The sequence below is a fragment of the Dermacentor silvarum genome, chromosome 5 (genome assembly GCF_013339745.2).
Source record: "Dermacentor silvarum isolate Dsil-2018 chromosome 5, BIME_Dsil_1.4, whole genome shotgun sequence".
Taxonomy (NCBI): domain Eukaryota; kingdom Metazoa; phylum Arthropoda; class Arachnida; order Ixodida; family Ixodidae; genus Dermacentor; species Dermacentor silvarum.
In genome coordinates, this window is record NC_051158.1 from 13,387,128 (window position 1) to 13,408,622 (window position 21,495).

Sequence of the window (21,495 nt, forward strand, 5' to 3'; positions counted from 1 at the left end):
TACCTATATATCGAACTTTCTGCTGATCTCCTTCGGATTCGATATATCCGGGTGCGGCTGTGCTTTTTTTTTTTTTTTGTATAGCCATCTTCAATGCGTCCACATTTGGACAACGACCACAGTTCTAAGATGCCCATAAACGACGTCGTTTACACGTCGAGTTATTAGCGTATTGTTTGTTCCTTGCTGTCCTTTTTTATTATTAAATGTATTTAAGGAGAGGTTGGTGCCTATGTGTGGCGTTAACTACTCCTCTTCTCTTACATGATAGTTGTCGTCGGAAAGTTGCCCAACAATCACTAAACTGGACTAATAAACACACGGACGAACGTTCACGTGCTAAGTCTCAGCACTGCAACATAAATAAATGTTCACGCTACAGAAGAGTTCACATAGCATAAATACTCGCCAAACCGAAGTGTTCACACGCAAAACATGAGTTCACACATCATAAATGTTCCCAAAACCAAGGATGTTCACGCAGAAGATGTTGGGCACTTGCGAATTAGGTCCCTCTTGAATGCCGCATGTACTTTTTCTTCTTCCGGCCACGTTCTCAGCTTCCGCTTTTTGTTTCAAAACCTCGCGTACACCCGTCGTCCACTGAGGGACCGGTTGCGCAAGTCGGCTTCCCCGCATCACACGCGAGAAGGAAGGAAGGAAGGTCTGGGTCGCGCCGCCGGCGCTTAACCGAAGGCATTGACCGTCAACCGCGTGACGCCGTCGCCGCAACGCGCTCGCTTTCAAACTCGCCGCTGCGTCGCACTCGCTCAGGAAGTTACCGGTCCAGGTTACGCTGGCCAATCAGAAGCGGCGCCGGGACGCGCTGGCCGGCCAATGGCGTCGCCCGCTCGGAGCCGAGGGCGAGGAGGGAGCCACCTGGCGGAGAGGGAGCGCGCGCGGCGGCGGCTTTTTATAAAACGTGCACCGCGTCGCCGCCTTGGTCGTGCGGAAAAAACACACACACGCTCACGCGCTCTGCCACCGGAACAGGCAGGCGGAAAGGGGAGTCCACCCGAAACACACACAACACACACACCGTCGCCGCGATCGAAAAAGGAAGAAGCACCACCGATTTTTAAAGGTGGCCATGACTTTAGCCGGTGCGACCCGCTTTTGACGTGTGTGAGTGCGCGTGAGTGTGAGTGTCGGCGGAAGCGAGTAGAGCTCCTTCTTCAGAGTGCGGAGGAACGGCCACAGTCTTCGGCGACACGTGACAAGAAGCGAGGCAGGCCAGCCGAAACGCCATCATCGGCGAAGCGTCGTCAAAGGTTGGTTGGCACCTGTTAATACGTTGCCGTTATTTCCTTTCCCGTTATCGTCGAGTGCTTGTCGACCGATTCTCAGTGCAGGCGATTTGCCGAAGACGGTTATTGTTCCCGTATTTTGGAATAATTTAAGTGCCTTGTGTACCAGAGGTCAAGTGTCTTTGTCTGGTATGGTGTAGGGAAAACGAAAGAATGGTCATGTGGATGTTTTCGCGTAGCACTTGAATATTCGCGCAATTGAAAACACCACCCAAGCTTCGTGCTTAATACAGGTGATTCACAAAGAAATTGGTGGCGAAGAGCCCACAGGACTTAAGGGAGGAACGTGGGTCTGTGTTCAGACAGCGACTTTCGGACGGGCTGCTCTGGGTAGTGAACGTTCGTCTCAAAAAAGCAAGAAAAATCAGCGAGATGGGGGAAATTTGTTATAAGAGATATTTCGTTAAATGTGAGTGTCATCCACTTATGGAAATGAGGGGAGATTGAATGCTGCGATGTCTGGGATGAAGTGATTTCATTTTAAATAGAGCTTACTCCTGTAGCTACATTACCTCATAATTGTTATAGGGGGGCGGAAGAGGGTCTGTTCCCACTGCACGATCTTGAAGCTCGAGGTAAATGTAGCAACGATGCATTGGGTTTATGCAGTGATTTGGAGCCGGGTGAATTGCAGGACAAGAACCTTTATCAGTATTGTCCAATCACGCCTGTACTTTCATTCACGATCCAGTCTCGCACTCGTGAATTTTGTAACCTCATGGCGTTATATAACCGGACCATGTTTCCTTTTATTTTTTTTTCTTAATAAATAATTTCGCACCATACTCGACCGCCGGTTAGCTTCTCATCACCTGTCCTAGCTTAGTCCGCTCCTTCACAATTTACATTCGACAGTATCAGCTTCTTCTTATAATCTAATCTATACGCTCCTCTCTCAATATTTCGATGTCAGGTGATTATTTTTTGTTAATTTACTTGTTACCTTGTTCTCTGGTTATTTATTAGAAAGGTGAAAAGACAGAAAATTAATTGCCCAGAATTCTCCAGCCGCGCGCCATCTTCAATTGAGGCAAATGACGAGCTCAGTGGAGTGTCAGGATGAGGACCCCTCAATAAAAGAACAGCTTCCTTGTTTTTCTCAAGGACGCGATGTGCAGTAACGGAATGGGTTCGGGTGATCCTTTCATTCCTTTGTGCGAGACGGTATAGCCGGCAGGGACATCCGGCTATACCGGTAGCCCAGTTGCTATACGGCTTTGCGCTGCTGAGCTCAAGGTATTGGGTTCGATCCCGGCGGCTGCGGCGGCCTCATTCCAATGGGGGCGGAATGCAAGAACTCTCGTGTACTTACATTTAGATGCACGTTAAATAACTCCAGCTGGTCAAAATTAATCCAGAGTACCTCCCACTAGGGCGTTGCTAATAATCGGAGAGTGCTTTTGGCACGTAAAACCCCAGAATTTATTAATGCGCAATCATTATATGTCCCATGAGGCAGAAAAGCTGGAGTTGTAGGCAACGAGTGGTACCAAAAATCGTCATCAGTGTCTTGTATGACGTCAGTAGTAATGCAGAATTAAAGCAAGGTGGAGTAAAGTGAATTAAGGTGGAGTAAAGTGAATTAAGGTGGAGTAAAGTGAATTAAGGTGGAGTAAAGTGAATTAAGGTGGAGTAAAGGGAATTAAGGTGGAGTAAAGGGAATTAAGGTGGAGTAGAGTGGATTAAGGTAGAGTTAATTGTGAAGTACACGTGAGTATGTATGACGTCACGTATTGGACGTAACCAATTAATTATTGAAGTAGTAATGCTTTCGCATTCAAGCCATGTAAGGATGCTTAAGTGGCTGTCATTATTTAACTTTTAGCGGGTAGAGACGTTCTAAGAAACCCTCATCGCCTCTCAAAAGCGCAACGATCACGCTTACACTCGATTATACTTCTACTGATACCGCTCTCTCTTTCTTTCTTTCATTTCCTTTTGACATGAAGACATATTCCAGTGACGTTGATTTTTGCCGCATGACTTGCTACCGTGTTGCAAAGAACGAGTCACGTATCTGTCATATGGCCGAGACAAATGGACGTTCGAGGAAATTGAGATAACCCGTCTTTGATGGCGATTCTCGAAGGACTTGCGAAACCTCTGCACGACTCTGTAATCCCCGGCAACCACGGTTTTCGCGACGAGCGGGGGATATTCGCATTTATGTCTATAATTCTGCAATCGCTGAGCTATTAAGAAACAACGAACGAATCTGGAAAACTATGTGCTGTGACCTCAGACATATATATGGTACGTATATGGCAGTTTTTAGCTTTCTTGTGAACTTTGTGCAGACCAAGGCTGACATCATCGCCTTATTAACGCGGCCAGCGCCCGGAGATGGGCGTATATGCACAGTTTTACAGTTGACAGTAATGCTGTTTATTTTTCCGGTTCGTTTTTGGGCTTACTTGTACGCATGTTTACTGTGCCTGTTCCCAGTTCTGGATGCTGGAATTTCTTGTTGTGTTGTGTGTTGGCTTTTTTTTTTTAATCCGTAATTCGCCTCAATAGCATCTTCGACCTTCAAAACGCGGGTCATCACCTTCCCTTCCTCGACCTCTCCATCACCTCCGTCATCACTTCACTTTCTCTCCTCTAATTCAGTGTGTCGAACTTCTGGACAATGACTGCGGTGAAAATTTTCCTCACAAATTGTAATTGTACAAGTTCACTTATGACCACAAAACTTTGTGCACGCTAATTAATTTCAACCTTGATAGCGTAATTCAACTCCGCCTACGGAGTATTGAATTTTGTCAGGTGTTCGTCCTCGAGGGAAACAAATAGATGAGGGAGAGGAGGAAAAAGAGAGGGAGAGACAGGGAGGTTAGCCAGTGTAAATACCGGCTGTGCTGGAGAAAGGGCTAAAGGAAATTAAACGGATTGCTCCTATGCTTAAAAACTTTTGGTCTTCGTGACCGACTAGAAATTAAAGTTGTAGCGTGTCGAATCGTTTTAACGTGCGCACCTATGTTTAAATCGCTCCTTTACTGCTAACACATGAAGTATAACGCGCGTTATTCGTAAAGCTGGGCATCATAAACGACAGTGATAAAACTAGCAAGTAGGTCAACATTGCTTTGTGCAGTTTTTTGAGGGCAGTGACATCGCGTTGTACGCACAAAAAAAAAATGTTTTATGGGAACTGTGGTGAACGTCGGTTTTGGCTGACGGCTCAAGTATTCTTCAGAAGCAGTACTGGTCAGCTGAAAACCTAGATGTGTGTAAAATCCCCGGCTAATGCCTTATATTAGTCATTGTCGACAGCGATTAAATCATACCAGCAGCAATCACAGCAGCTAAATAAACAAAAAATGAAAACAAAATCTGACTTTGACCGCACAAGTACAACCGCGTACTTCTTGACTAGAATAAGTGGTAAGCCGATGCATCAATTTCCAACTGACCACAATTTGGTCACGACGCTGAAAAACGTTCGTCCCCTTTGATGAACGAGTTACACAAGATTAGATTTATTACCTAGTTAGTCTATGTTAACGGGTTGTTGTCGTCGGTTTATCTTCAATTTGCCACGGTTAATGGCGCGCCTGTCAGTTGTGATTACGTGACAATTGTGAGGCGACACCCGCACATCATCTGTACATCGTTTAGCTGAGAGAGATCGTCAGAGACCATCGTTAAAAAAACGGGTGTCAAAGCGCGAGAGAATAATGAAAAAAAAAAAATAATAAAAATACCGGGCGCAATTCCGTTGCCCAGCGCACCACGTGCTTTTCTTCATAGCAGTCTGTTATTTTGCTTCATTGTTAGCGCAATCTCTCGCCCAGGTCGCGTGATTGTTCTCACCGTAGAATGCTCCTCCGCTGTGCCCGACCTTAGACTTACACACGAGAGAGGAAGGGCTGCTGCCTTGAGGAACTCTCAGGCGCGCTCGGCCGGCCGCCTCATCCGTATAAACACCGCTAACGTAATCACTTCCCGTCTGAGCTCTATCGCAGCTACTATGTACGCGAAAGCAACATGGCGACGCTGGCAGGGTCGGCGCGCACATACGAAGCCAGAAAGCGCCGCGGAATTCACGTAGGAGCAATGAGAAGAAAGTTTGCGCGCGGTATCAGGATTATGCAGTAGCAGGATGTTTGCGCGTGGTTCTTACTGCCGCGTCACCTTTCTTTCTTGGTTTCTTGAAAATCGCGCAACGCTTTTATAGCTCCCGCGGCGCAGTTAGATGTGGTCGCGGCTTGCTTATATATTGAAACTCCTCGGCTGGCGCCACAATTATTTCCTAACTCGGAAAGTGCTTAATGCCTAAGTGTACGAGGCAATGTTCTTCCTCCTGAAGCGTTCGTAACTGAACTGACGTCGCTACAGGCATGCGTTTGAATCGCAGTATTACTTGACCTTGGCTCACTATAGCACGATCTCTTGTACTTTCATTATTATTTTCATTACCTACTTATTCTCGCTTCGTGTTTCACCCTGATCGTCTGGGGCCGAATAGACAAATCTGTTCGTTCGTGAGTGTTGCATGCTATTGGCCGGCTGCCTTTGCTAATAACATATGTGGTATCAGGAATGACCTGAATTTGCTCTTACGAGCAATTCTAGCGTAAAAACGTATTTTTTTTTCTTTTTTGCGAGTAAGGACTCTGGAGTAGCATGATAAGCCATTTGTCTAGGACAACATTTCCAGATATCATTAAAGTTTCTCTCTCTCTTTCGAGCTGTCCTGCAATGGTTCACCGACTCCAGAACTTGCGCTGACCTAATTTGTTTCAGAAACCAAGTAGCTTGACTTTCAATTGTCAGAGGTATGCCGTCGCCATGATGTTATTTTGTCGTTATCAAAAAAGATTATTTTTATCAGACAACCAGCCTCCCGGGCAAAGTATTCATATGTATGTCTTTTAGTCAAATACACTTTCGCACGTATCGGGCTTCACATATGGGATGAATATTTTACTAAACATCTTTCGATTGTTATTTGTGAAGATGATTGCATGGATCTCGAGAGGACTAACATTTTTTCGAAGGCACAGACATCCTTAACAATTACTAGATATCGCACTGAATAGTCACACAGCGTAACCACAATTTGCTTCTATTATTTGTAAGTAATAGCGCTTGTATATCACGTGTTATACTCTTTTTTTTTCTATGTGCAGTCTCATTTGCTTACATGCTCATCACAGTCTATGCATCACGGCCGCTCGTACGTGCTTGTGACTTTATTATATTGTTGCTTCTGGTATGCGAAAAGAAGTAGCCGTTGCCGTTATAGGGTCACTACATATCTTTCTTTTTATTTTCATTTCAATAAGAAACGAAAGGAGAGAGAGAGAGCTGCAGCCGGTGCCTGACTGCCGCAACTTCCTGTATCTCTTGTGCACCGATACACCTTGACTCTCCCTTTCTGGCCACCGCTTCGAATTCCCTTTGTGCTCGAAACCGCACGAGAGTCCGGTCCTTACGTCGTGTCCCCTACTCTCGCTGACTTGGACTGCCGCCCAAGTTCCGCTTCTCCGCTGGCTTGCTTGGTAAAGGCTGTCGACAGCGCCAAGATAGATTGGGCCATATAGCGCAGTCTATCTCGACCGGTGGGAGAGTCATTTACGCCAACGGCGTCCGTTCCTTTGACAGTTGACTAACGTGTTTCTCTGTAAACGAAGGTCTTTTTTGCGAGTCAGTACGAGGATTTAGAGGATAAACTTTGACCTCGCACCACGTACGTTCTGTTTGGGAAAGCTGTTCGCATTTTTCGTAATGACCTGCATGCTTCCGTTTGTTTGTTTTCAAATTTAATTCGGCTACGATTTTTCATTGTTTTGATTTCCCGGTGTCACAAGAAAATGCGTTACGAGATCTTTTTCGCTTTTTATGGTAATGCGAGGATCGCTTGAGTTAAGCCTATGTTCTTTCTTATCAGTTATTCATTCTTGTCGTGATTTTTTATTGCCCTTTTCTATTATACACGTTTATAGAGTGATAAACTGCCGTCTGTCAAATTGTGACTAGTGAAAATTGCTGTTGCAAGCACGTGTAACTGGGTGTCGGTGTCTACTAAGCGCCAGGTTGTCTTTGACCTCGAACACCTCTTATAGCTGTTCTATGAAACATACAAAAGAATAACCAGGTCGCGTTTTCCCTGTGAATATTAGTTGGCGTTGCCATGGGTTATAATTCTCTTGGTGGAAGCTCGAAGGGTGTAATTATAGCAGTCATCGCTTGTTTTAACCCACTTGTAGTTATTGTTCCGTTGGTCTTATATCGCGCCCCAGTTTGCTTGTTTATTTGTTTGTTACTGCAGACATCGCATCAGTGGCATCAGAACAAAATTCATGTGTGCAAAAAAAAAACAGCACACTTACAAGGGGGAGAGAGAGAGATGAGATAGAAGAAAGGGGAAAGTAGGGAGGTTAACCAGAGGGGAAGGTCCGGTTTGCTACCCTACGCTAGGGAAAGAAGGGAGGGGAAGGTAAAGTGATAGGAAAGTAGAGATTGAGAGAAAGAAAGAGAGCACAGATACACAATCACAGTCCGTCATTGTCACCGCATGCAATCAGTGCACAGCACAGTAGCTATTGTAGCCCTGTAAACATCAGTTCAGGCTACAGCTGCTTGTCCAATTCTGTAGTCTCTAAAAACTGCAACAGAGCACTCGTCGCCCTCCGCTGTGATGTCTTGGGATAAACAAAATATATGTATAACAGCAGTTAAACAACGTCATTTATTATGGAACAAAGCTCTTATTCGTACTGGTAGTTAATATGAAAAAGACCTAGAAATCAGTACGACGGAATATTTCCCGGACCTTGACTGTACGGCCACGACACTCTCATTCCCCTCTAATTCCCTAAACTCTAATCCCGTTTAAGCAGCGCAGCAGGAGTAGAAATCACTGGCAAAGGAACAGCTCCAACCTTATAGCAGAAACTTAGTAAAAGGCACTTCAGTGTACCAGTTCCTGATAAGCGTTAAGTGTTAATGTGACACGCATACAGCGATGTGTATGTCCAGCAGCTTCTTAGGTTTCTGGGAGCTGTCTAATTGGCTGGTCTATCGCTTCTTGCCCCTCAGCCGGAATCGCTTGCTTCCCTTTCCCCTTCAGCCGGAAGGTCACGTGGTGAAATCATTCCCTCTTTTTCCAGCGTCTTTTCTTACTCCGAATATCCGCGACGGAAACGATGACGTCACGACTTAGCCGCGAGTACGAATGACTCAAACGTCATCATGCATGGATTACGGATTTACTTTCACGCGCATCAACCTGCATCGCGCGACTGACACCCGTCAGTGGTGTTTATAAACGCTGACAACCAGAGTAAACATCTCTAACCCAGCGTGAATCCCTTGTCCAGACATCGGTTTTATAAAACCTGTGGAGGGTACAGCAGAAGCAGCTTGTCTTTTTCTTTTTTTATTTTTATATCAACGCATGTGCGAAAAGATACAGTGAATAAAACAAAACAACCATCATTTTCGGACGTCGCCCCCTGCGTTTACAATCTGCATTTTCGTGATTGGCCATACCAACCTTGTTTGGTAAACATGTCCTCCCGCTCTTTCTGGAACGTTCTCTTCAAGCCTGACATTTGCATTCATGATATCAGCGTCACAACTAGCCCCACACGTACTCCAAGCTACTTGTTGATACCCAACTGCCACCGAATGCATAATCAGCGGGCCAAGCGTAGTATGGAAGCTTACGTCCGGCGGCGTACGTCATTGGTGGAAATACGATGAAACTGAGACAGGAAATAGGCGACGAGTTAGCGCACAATCCGGAATAGCGCGAAAGAAAGGTAAAAACAAGAAAAAAAAAGATAAAATAAAGCTCTTGCATAGCGGGAGATATCAAAAAAGCCAGCGGGAATGCATGTTTTCTCGCGCTCTTCGCGCTTGAGAGAGTGTTTCTGATTGTAAATTACGCCGTGCTACAAGCTCTGTGACGGGAATCCCGTCGGGTCCACGAAACTGTAAAGAAAAAAAAAAACGAAAGAAAGAAAGCGGTAGAGAGAAAGGGACCCTTTTCGACAACTGAGCCGCTGAATTGTGCGGTTGGACGTCGAGGTCCATTTGCGAGACGGGAACAACATCGAGAAAACACGTACTACACACAAAAGGGACACGCGGCAGCATCAAAACTTCGATTCCGCAGACCACGGCGTTTTTCTTTCTCATATTCTTGGCGCTGCGCTCAGCGACCCTGCCTCGCTTCTTGCTTGCTGGCCGGTAGGCATCTCCCCCCTCTCCGTCTTTGGCGGCGAAAGAAGCCGTACGGAGAAAGTGAAAGTCGCGTCTTCCTTCTCGGCCGAAGAAAATACGCGAAATGAAAAAGAAAAGAAACAGATCCGCAGGAGCCGACGTTCGTCGGTGTGCTGTCCGTCTTCCCCCTCCTCTGACGAGCGAAAAGAAAACAGACGACGGGGACGTCGAAAGCAGCAGACGACGCGCGCGCGCGGCCAGTAATCCCCGAGGCGCGAGCCAGGCTTGGCTCGGCTTGATGCCGCCTATTACGCTACGATTATTCCTGTCATCTTGTCTGCCGCTATGCGAACGGGTACTCCTGCCGTGCTGTGTGTGGTGTGGCGGAAGGAAAGAGAAGGGGGAGAGAGGGATTCAGGCGTTTCCCCTACGTTCTCTCTATCTATTTGCTATTCTACCTATTTTCTGTTCTCCTTCACCCTGTGTCATCCTTTTCGTGGTCGCTGTCGTTTGCATCGGCCAAGCGCGCTTGTGTGTCAGGAGGGTCTGGGACATCGTCGTCGTTGCATCCGTCTGCTTCTTGCGCGCACTTCTTTTTTCCTCGGAAACGTCATCTTATTTGTTTCTTGTTTTTTTCCCTCTCTCTCTCTCTCTCTCTGCAGTTTCGGGTAATGACTCCACTGGAATTAGAGGGGGGAGTACTACCGCGCTATCGCTTAAGACGACTCACCAAGAAAAAAAAAAAAGAAAAAAAAAAGGGGGGGGGGGGGGCAAAGTGAAAGGAAACTTCAGTAGCAAGTGACACTGGTAGCGTAGTAAACACCCACAGAGACACTCAGTGGCTCTTAATAACCCTTACGACTTGGCTAAACAAAAGAGCGCGACTCTTTGACAATCTTTAGGCCATTTCCACGCGTCGGTAACGCTACTGCAGCCGTCTAAATCGCGTAACATTCTTTGCTTAGCGGAATTTTTTCTTGCCAGCAGATGGTGGAGGAGACTTTCCTGTTCAGATGCCACTACGGCGGTATGCAAATTGCGGGGCTGATTTTGACTGAACTTCACAAGTTACGTCGCCTCTGCGTTCGCTAACGCTTTTCTTGACACTTTTGAGATGTTTGATATGCATGTACGTACGTGGAGGCAATATGATACGAACAAGCATTATTACCCGTTAAACACGGCGTCTGGCAAGAAGGACTCCAGCAGCAATTGTAGCAGGTGACGTCATGTGGTCTCTATGAGTTACTGAGTTACTATGAGTCTATGAGACACTAAGGTCTATCAGTTAATTACAGTGCCAAACGAAAAAAAAAACCTTCTTCGTTAGTTATTCTGTGGATGTTTTTATTTCATTTATACCTGGTAGGAACCACGTTTTTTTTTCTCTCTCCTCTTCTTTAACCTCCTATATTTAGGAGCAAGAATTTCAACTGCTGCCAACGCAGTTTACCTTCAGATACGTTGGCTGAAATCTTCCTCAGGTAGGCAGAGTTGATGAGAGAAACGAGAAGGGAAAGGTAGGGAGGTTAACCAAGGACATGACCCGGTTGGCTACCCTACGCTTGTGGAGAGGGAAAGGGGAAGAATAGATAAGAAGGAGCGAGCTGGTGGAAATGTTTGAAACGCTTGCTTCCCGGTACTATATACGTCTCACCTCTCAACGGACACGTAATTACTCGTACAAGGCCTAAGCTGACGCAACGCGCGACTTTGGAAACGTAAGCACTGAGGCCCTATGAATGACTAACAGCCTCGAAAAATGGGAAATCGGGCTCAGTGAAGGACAAGTAAAATAATAACAAGAAATAATCGCTCCGCACACTTGATTGAGAGCCTTGCAAATGGCCATAAATCGCGCGACTACCGGCAAACTGTTACCTCCTTGCTGCCTATATATCGGGGGGTATGACGTACAAATCTCCTCCTTGACTCCGTTTGGGTCTTCCTCGTTTTGCTGGCTGATCGGTGCGCTACCGCGCGTTTCTTTCATAAATGAGAGATGGCACCTGCATGTGTGCGGGTTATGCGGAAGGCCTTCCGCGTCGGCAGTTATAACGGTGCTTCATTTCGCCGGGTTTGATCGCGTCTTGTTTCTTTTGGAAGGGAACAATGATAAAGGCCTTGGATCTAACGTCACAAGCCCAACATATAGGCGAATAAATGTGTGGCATTGAACCGAATTATTGACACCAATTTTGTTTTTTGTCTTTTCATATTTCATTTGCTCTTTAACACTCCCCCGGTGTAAGATGGCAAGCTAGATATATATCTACTGGTTAACATCGCCACTTTTCCAATCTTTTTTTTTCCTCTTTCTATAACAATGATGAAAGGTCACGCTTCACTGCCCTATACAGTCGAATCCGGATGTATCGAAGCCACATATAACGAATTATTGCGTATAACGAACAGCAGTAAAATCCCCTTGAAATTTTTTGCATGCAGTTGTTATTTTACATATCCGCTTACCGGTGTACCGAACTTTTTCGTGATCTCCCTCAGATTCTATATATCCGGTTTCTATTATAGACGGTTTCGAGTGTGATAATAGCAGCGAGCGTGCTGCCTCAACAAAATTTCGGTCACGTGGCTTATCAGTCTTCTACACGGGAGAAAAAGCGCGTTCTTAAATTATTTCTATGCACAGAGAGTCCCCTTTTACGTGCATAATGACTCAAGACTAATACGTATAATTTTCTTATAACTTACGGCATGACTTAACTTGTAAAATCGTGGTTATGTGCAGGGGCAAAGTGTTGAAAAATCCGCGGGTTTCTGTTTTAACTCACTCCTGCTACTCGCCGTTGCTTTTCTTGCCCGCTCAATTTAACGGAGTTAGGTCAGTGTGCAAAACCAGAAGCCATCCAATTGAGGCCCATGTTTGTAAACAACGAAATGACCCGGGCCCGTAAAAGCGTTTGGTTGCACGTCACACTGCAGCGTCAGTGAGAGAAAGTGGTTTAAAAAAAGTTGAAGGAGTTTAGAGCAATTTCGAACTTTAATATTGCGCGGGAGGCATATTTCCGTTCGCCTTCGCTGCGTCAATCAGCCATGTTTTCACCTTCGCGGTGCACTCTTAATTCGTAGGGCCACTCACGCTGTGGCTGGCGTTATAAATATCGGCTTCTCAGTGCTGCTTCGGTTAATTCGACCCTCACCGACGACCCCTGGTCCGCGTAGCTGTCATTAAAATATTGAAAACACAACAAATTTAGCAGATGATGCTACTGCTTTTGTCTGTCTTAAAGATTTTGTTAGCGCTGACTGCAGTGTTGCGGTTTGTAGGTTGCTCACCGGCGACGATTTTGTCAGCCACGTGAAAATCCAACCCTGGGGCACTTTGATGCCCAATGCTGAAGCATTGTTGAACACGTCTTCTTTCTTACGTTTTTTTTTTTATTTTTCATTTTTCATTTTTTTTTAATGTTCGTCGCCCTGCCAGAAGCTGCATCCGGAATATCCTTGAACTGTGACCTCTAGACTCGGGAAGTTGCCGTCACCCCAAAGAGCGTTTCCATAGCGTTTCCAGACAGAATTAGGAGAACGCGGATATGTCGAACGCACATATAACGAATTACTGTCTTTAACGAACAGCCGTAAAATCCCTTGAAATTTTTTGTATAAAATTTTTATTTTATGTGTCGAATTATAGCTATATCGAACTTTTTTGTTATCCCCTTCAGATTCGATATGTCCGGGTTCAACTGTATGAAGCTAATGCCTGCGGAAGCAGCAAGTATGACAGTTCAGCGAGCATGTAAATGATGGTTAGTACATGGATTGGCCCAAACTTCGTCCTTGTAGCTTCAAACGGCTTTGTGACTTCGTAAATTGATAACTTTCATCAAATTATTGCGTTATTAATGCAATAACGTTGAGAGTCTGCGACGAGAGTCTTGTTGCCTTCATGCCTTATAAGAATGCTTGCTTGTAAACGGCCCCAGAAGAGATCATAAAGCGTAATAAGTAAAAGCACAGGAGCCTCTGAAGCTGCAGGCATGAAGATTACACAAATTCATTTGCACTACCATCGTTCCTGTGGTAGCAGATCGACGGTAGCGCCAGATTTCCCTCTGGTCACTTTAATAGGAAACTTTCTAGGCACAACCGACTGCTTCATCCTGGTGATGTGAAGCGGAACAGTTTACATACCACCGTCGGGTTGCAATGTAACAAGTATGAATCACGGTCGAAACATGACGGAACCCGTCTTTTCTCTTTCATCCCGTAGGGGCAAGGTTTGCCTTATGCGTTCATGGAAACTAAATGTGGCGGGGACCAGGATAATTGCAGGGAGATGGGGGAGGGAGGGGGGGGGGAAGGGTGGTAGCCGCGGAAAGGTGTCGTTGCCTCACGAACGTCATGGGAGTCACCCGCTTCAACAAGCTGTACCGGACTCTGCCAGACCCCGTTTTTAACCTTTCAGACGACGGCGACGCCGGCCTGTTACGCGTGACTAAAGCCCGAAAGAAGCGCCGCCAATTTCACCGTATACAACCTTCTCTTCCTCCTCCTCGAAATGCCTGGCCAATTCCATACCTTGCCCGGATGCTCCTGGACCCCCTCTCGCCAAGCTGAGGTCCAAAAAGAAACGGTAAAGAGCAAAAAAGAAAGGAATACGGGAGCGTGCGCGCCCGGAATCGCTGCTTGCACGCGTCGTGTGTACGGGTTTTTGTCTCGATTACGGGTCTGCCTCCCACAGTTGTGTCCGATGCCACTGAGATCCGCCTCGCGTCTTCAGAATCGCACGCGTGCGACAGCCGGTCTGTCACGGCTCGTTCCGGGGAAACGCTCGGACGACGTTGCCCAATCAATGCATGCGTGCACTTGCTCGGTAGCTACAGCAACGCATATGATGGGCGGGAGATGTCACGAACCCCTGTACACATACGCACGTACAGACACAGCAGGAGAGGGTTAAAAAAGAGTCGCAGCGCTGTCCCGCGTAGGTTTCGTTGTGACGTACGTACGTGCGCTTACCGCAGCAACACACTGAGATGAGACACAAGACTCCGTGTACAGTCAACCACAAAATTTTACGGAACGCGATATCTGAGAGAGAGCTGAATATCGGCGAAGCCTCGCAACGCAACCTAGTATTCGCATTTTTACAGTCTTTACCAGTATATGTTAACACACAATTGTGATGTTCGGTTTTATTGACGACGGCTACAGGCTGCTCGGAAATTAAACGTTTTCTGAGATCCCGTGGTCCGTAAACTTTTGTGGTTGACTGTAGGTGTGCGCGAAATGGTATATGCAGTCGAGCGGCTCTACAACGAACGCCTTTAACCTGTATAACCTGTCTGACGAAGGAATAATTCTGTCCCGGTTCTATTGTGAGGTGTGCAGGTGCGCGACCCTTGTTAACGAAGTGACCTGTATAACGAATGATTTCGGAGGCTCCAAGCACTTCGTTATTAAAGGCGTTCGACTTATACGGAAAGGGATGGAGACACGCGCTCTCCCCTTTATGCTCGTAAGTGCGTACCTACAGTGCTTAAAGTCAGGAGGGGCTGCAGCCTCCTCCCCGCTCCATTTTTAAGCTGGCAGGTCAACTGTAGAACTGCGGCACCCATTCTGCAAGCGCTGGAGTTGATTTTATCACCCGCAGCGCCTTGTGCGGGGAAATTCTAACTCTCCAATTTTTCGATTAATGATGTAATCGCGATTATTCCGTTGATTCGGCATAAGCAAAAAAAAAAAGAAAAAAACATGACAGCAGCTCATGAATGTCATACTGCTGCACGCATTTACCTCAGAAACTGCACATGATGATACCACCCTTGTTCGCGTCTAAGATTCTTGGTACAGCATACTGTTTCATGAGCCACCTGAGCATGATACCTGCTCGTGAATTAGTGAAGAGTCACCTTGGTTTATTTTGCTAGGTTGCCAGTTCATTTTCATTCGATTAGTTGTGCACTATAAGCGCTTTGTTATACCACAGATGCATTCATTTTGTTCACTTTTGTAGGTAAGTAGTGTGAAACCATAAAATATATTGTTGTACTGCCTGAGGTTGTCAATGGCGCAAGGCAACTAATGTTCTGTGTTGCAGCTAGACTTACTTGCTTTGACTTCACATATCGTTAACCCTTTACCTTCGGCACATTCAATCGGCACATTAATAAATGCTCGAAATACATTCGGAAGAATATATTTATTTGCAGAAGCACCCATACAAATTTGTTTAATTCTAGGGAAAGTTGGCCTTACTACACTGCTTGAAGCTGGCTTTTTCAGAGCCAAAATGTAAACAAAAAATTATGCGTGGCTCTGCTATCGCAAACACCAGAGACCAGGCCGAGCTGGAGGCAGCCTAGTAAAGTAGTGGCAAACCATACACTTAATCTAACTTTTGCTGCGCTTCCGCGATCTCCGCTGGTCTCTGGTGTTTGTGATAGCAGAGCCACGCATAATTTTTTACATGCCAGTGCAGATTGAGAATGCTAAGATTTCTTCACCTACGGTCGGTTTCTGTCGGCTTCCCTCAACCTAAACTCGGCATCTTCTCTTCTGCGACGCTTGGTTTCAGCTTCCCTAGCTCTCGCTTCAGTCTCGGATCTTTGTCCACGCTTGCGTTCACGATCAGCTTCTCGAGTCGAGCGGCTTCTACCTCGGGAGGCCGGACGGTAGTCTTCGCCATTGCTAAACAAACGCCACGTCACTTCTTTGTGACTGCGAGAAAGAGGACCGCGAAGCGTGCGCGCGGGTTTTAGCGGAGAGTAATGACGTCACGCCACCTGTGCCCGCCGCGCCTCTCCTTCTCCCCTGCCACTCCTTCTCCCCCGCTGCTTCTCTTCCGCGCTGCCGCAGCACGGCGAAGCTGCGGACGACGGAATGATCATTATAGCGAGGTTCTAACAGTTCAGCTGTAAAAGTGAACGTCCCAAGCACAACTTCTGGGGCCTATGAGAATATAGAATCACATTTGGTCATATAGAAAGGCCCTAGTACGACACGCATCAAACCCAATATCAGAAGTGCCATTCCAGTCTTCACAATGCGTATGCGTTTCCTTCTTTTCATATTTTTCTTTGTCCGTAATATCGCTATCGCTTTCGACTCCCAGTTTAGTCTTCTTCAGAGTCTGAAGACTTCTCCTTGATTGCCGCTTTCCGGCAGTTTCTTTGCGGAAAGCTCCCGTCATATGTTCCGTTCAACGATGGCAGCATTTTTCTTCTTACCAACTTAAGAATGGTGAATTATGGTGGTCGATTCAGTCCCGGAGTCGAATTGCAAAGCGCTCCACATCCGAGTCCAGAGAAAGCACACGTCATCCGAACGGCAGGTCACTTTCAGGAGCAGTGGAAACGTTAGACTAGTTAGTCAAGCGATGGCTGAGTGGAAGGATTGGTGACGCCCGACTGAACGCCGCCGCATATATAAATACGTATGTATGTGTGTATATACGTATGTATGTATGAGCGGATGTGAGTCACCGCCCTAGGAGCGCCCCTTCTGCACTGAAGGGAGACTTTAAGCCCTGCGTACATACTTATCACGGAAGGGAGAGAAGGATACAGAGAAGCGAGAGTCTGAGAGCTAATACTCGTTTGAGTATTTACGAGTACCCCGCAGGCATGCCGGTCTTTTCGCTGGAGCCAGACACGCAATCTTAAGCCGCATGCACCCACATGGAGCGTATCTCCGACGCATTTGCAACGTCCCGTCGAGTCCCCTGAAGTCGTTCCAATAAGCGTTTCTACGCTGTCATTATGACCGAAGTAGTCAGCGATGCCCTACCACTGAGCTACCGCGGCGGGTGCGTCCTCGTGTACACTTTTGGCGGTATTTGTGTATGTGCACTACACGTCGAGCCCTGGCAGTCTCATCCCGCGTTATTCACGCGGCCTAAAACTTTCATACTTTAAAACCACAGGCTTTATTGTCTGTTGGCTTATTTCTTTATGTGGTTTCAACTAACAAAATATCAAGCCCCATGGATCTCGTTATTCTTTACGATCATCCCACTGTACACATGGAAAACGGGGAGAGTGAAGAAGAATAATGAATGTATTTTCTTTCCATACTACAAAACACAGGTAAACAAACGCACATATCAAGTTAACAAAACGACCATGAGTACACAGACATAGATAGATAGATAGATAGATAGATAGATAGATAGATAGATAGATAGATAGATAGATAGATAGATAGATAGATAGATAGATAGATAGATAGATAGATAGATAGATAGATAGATAGATAGATAGATAGATAGATAGATAGATAGATAGATAGATAGATAGATAGATAGATAGATAGATAGATAGATACTGTCAAAGTAACAAATATTTGCAAAGAAATGCTTCACATTTAATACAGGCAAAACCTAGCATAGCATCAAGATAATAGGTATCACAATGATTAGGCCAAATTTACCAAAAGAGCAAAAAACAAACCAAGTTCGAAGCAACTTACGTCATGATAACTATGGATGAGATAAGAATGCTATACAGAATAGTAGCTGTTGCGATTACTTACCACATGAGAAAAGAGATTGACGTTTTTATGATGTGAACAGTAGAAAAAGTAGTTTATAGTTCTAACGTAGAATGTTCTTAAAAAACATACCATAATGCAAAATTCATTTTTACAATATTAGCACAACATAGTGTATCTCCACATGACCACAGTATAAATTTAAAAAAAATGATTATTGGCTTAGCTGTATTGAAAATGATTCTGGCATCTGGATGTTTTATTGCGACGTTAACAATGTTCAGTAGTATTGTTTGAGCGTACTTTGGAAGTTTGAGGAATTAATCATTTCCTCTGGTAATTTATTCAAAATTTTGATAGCTGTAAATTCTAGAAATTCTAATGGCGAATCTGCGAGGATGTGCCCCTTTTTCGTGACTTCCGTGTACCAAAAGCTTTCGTGTTCGGGTGCTTGTATCTTTCATACGGGAGTGTCTGCGCACGGCTGGCGAGTTGACTCAAACTCGGAAAATTGCGATCATGCGCTACCTCACTCCCGCTTATTAGCGTCAAAGGGAGAAAGGTATGGGGACGTCTCCATCGATAAAGATGTCTCAATTAACGCCGTGGCAGCTTCGTGCGCTTCAAGATGCCAACGCTTTGACTTCTGCTGTTGCCGATTGCTCGTCTCTCACACAGCCAAAAAAGCCAATCACAAGCCGAATCACGCGAGCGCAGTATACTTCAAACTACTAGCCGGCACGCGCCAACTTGCAGAGGTGTACAATTGAAAAGATGGTGTCGATGATCCCGCGCCGACACCGCTGACCTCACGCGCACACGTTGCCTCCGCTATGTTCGTCATTGATATCTGTCTCGATCATCCCCGACACCTCGCACTATTGTGTTTTATCCCGGAAGCAGTGTGATCAAAATCCTTCGCGCAGCATCAAATACCAACCGTAATTCACACTTGCCGAGTTGCGTCGGCACGAATGTCGGGGAAGCTGTTGGGACGACGTTGTCAGGCCGGCTCTTTAGAAGCAGCTCTCGAGGACCGGACTTCGTGACCGAGTTTTTCTTAGCGAACCCCTCGCTCGGCACCGTCTGATTGGCCGGCCGGAAGTAATAGTAAAATGAGGGTATAGGTGCCAAAACGAGCAGTTACGGCATCTTGGGGGCAAATATACAAACGTGGGACGAAGGCAGGGCGCTTGCAAGGTGGGCTGGACTGCTCTTATATGGAGGGTTCGTGCTGGTATACGGCTGTTTGGTGTTTCTTTTTTGTTTTGTTTTTCTTCATTTGCATTGGGAGACTGTCGAAAGAAAACGTGGGTCGCGAACGGGCTTGTTTGCGCTCGAAACGTGCAGGGACGTTCAGAGGGGGCAACTCTGGTTGGCGCAGCTGTCGGCTTGCGCACGCTTGATCGAGCATCTGCCGTGATGGCGCGCAGCGCAGGTCACGGATTCGATTCCCGCGCCGGCGAAGAAAACGAAATGGATTCAGGAGATGTGCCAAAGCCACGTCCGTGAACTTACCGATTTCCGCGTGCGCGGCGGCGTCACCGAATATTCGGGCGTTAGTAAAACTAACCGGGACACCCTGGGGTCATCATGTTGGACTACAGTTAACAAAAACATCGAAAATTCTAGGACGGGCCCGTTCCGAGCATGCGCTATCTTGAAAATGAATCTCATAGCTCATCCTGTTATATTGACTTCATCATTGTCATCATTGCCTTGCTATTTTATGTCGGCTGCAAGACGAAAGCTTCTCCCAGTGACGTGAAATTCCCGAGAGAGAGAAAAGGGCAAATGAAACACAGGGACGTAAACCAGGACTGAGGCCGGTCGGCTACCCTGCACTGTGAGAAGGGCAGGAAAGAAATAAGAGAACGAGAGACAATCCAGTGTCCATGGCCGTCGACGTAGTGAAAATTCTAAGCACTGTATTTCCGACAGGTGGCACAGTCCGCTTGCCTTCGGGAATAGCAGCAGTGCTTTTGATGACATTTCCAATGCTGTAAGTCAAGGAGGAGCAGTATTGCTTGATGCAGGCGGAGCTATAACCTTGCTAATTGCGCTGGCGAATGCTCTGTCCGAGTGCCACTTATCAAATGAAGTAGACTCCACCTTGCACCGGCAAATTTCCTGATTTCATTGGCCTTTTCCCGAAGCAAAGGTCCTGGGAGCCTGGCCTCACAGCTCATCAGCCGGGAAAGCCGCACGGACTCTTCTACAGCACGTGAATGCGACAGACTTGGCCCACTGTAGATGCGCTGCACCTTTCATAGCGCGTGCGATTGATCTAGACTCATGCCTGTATACCGGTTACGGCTGCACGGCGGGTCGGCCAGCTTATAGTTCATTGAATCAAACCATCATCCTTTTATGTGAAATGTTAACAAGCCTCCGAAGATTATTTATCAAGCCAGCAAACTAAAACCAACACTAAGTCATCAGAATTTGTATACGCCACATATATCTCACAACATCTCCAGCATATCATTAAAATGAGTCCCGATCCAGTCGAACCCGGATATATCGAATCTCAAGCGGATCAGAAAAAAGTTCGATAGATAGGTAATTCGATATGTAAAATAAAAATTTTATACAGAAATTTTCAAGGGGATTTTACAGCTGTTCCATATACACGACAATTCGTTATATGCGGGTTCGATGTATCCGGGTTCGACTGTATAACTCTCTCTCTCTCTCTCGTTAACGTTGTGGAGAAGCGGCAGCAACATAACTGTTTCCGACATGTATAATACCATAACGAGGCAAAATCAATCAGCCGGCAGCTCAGTGAGTGCATTAGTAAACGCGCGAACCGATCGAGAATGTAGAGAATGGAAAGCGGCGCCTCTCACCAGTCGTATTCCCCGCCAAGCCCGCAAACGCCGCCAACCTGACCCGGTAGAAGGGGTGAAAGGGGGGCACAGCGCCGAAAGGGGGGGGGGGGGGGGAATCCTTGGAAGGCCGCCACGGTGAAAGGACAGATGCTAACGGCCTTGGCTTCTCCGCTGCCGCCCGCCACTCACTCACGAGGAAAGCTCCCGCACGGAATGAAAGAAAACGAGAATCATCCTCCTCCTCCTCCTCTCAACTGTCGCCGCATCTCGGGCCGCGTCGATGCGGCGGTTCACGCAGGCAAGGCCACCACCACTTTGCCCGCTGGCTTTTGAAAGTGCAATCCGGCCGCGCGCGTTTACGGGAACCACGCTTATTATAATAATATTTATTTCAGACGGGAAGATTACGTGAAGTTCGCGGCGCATTCGGCATTCTCAGCACAATACTTCTCTGCCGGAGAATTGAGGCGATGCGTCGCCTGACGAGACCTCGTTTCCGTGGGTTGCGGACAAGAACCAACACCGGGGAAGAACATGTACAGTATAAAATTTACCGAAAAAGAAGAGAGAAGAGAAAAAAAAAAAGTTCCCGCAGAAACTCCACTGGAGTTGTCTAAGTGTGCGTAAGCATTGTGCCGCTTGCTCATCTCCACGCAGCGGGGTGTCATTATCGATCTTATCAAACTTGATACACTTATCAAGCTTTATCGCTCGCTACCAACCTTATC

The 21,495-nt window shown here is 46.4% G+C and overlaps 1 protein-coding gene across 7 annotated transcripts in view; it reads left to right on the forward strand.

Moving 5' to 3' along the window:
* The first annotated feature begins 945 nt into the window (after window positions 1-945).
* The window catches only part of LOC119452894 (collagen alpha-1(IV) chain-like), an 81,017-nt gene continuing 60,467 nt past the window's right edge, over window positions 946-21,495 (forward strand). For all 7 annotated transcript variants that reach the window (XM_049667361.1, XM_049667362.1, XM_049667364.1 and 4 more), the window contains exon 1: window positions 946-1,271. The gene's annotated coding sequence lies outside the window, so the exon portion shown is untranslated. The remainder of the gene's footprint in view (window positions 1,272-21,495) is intronic.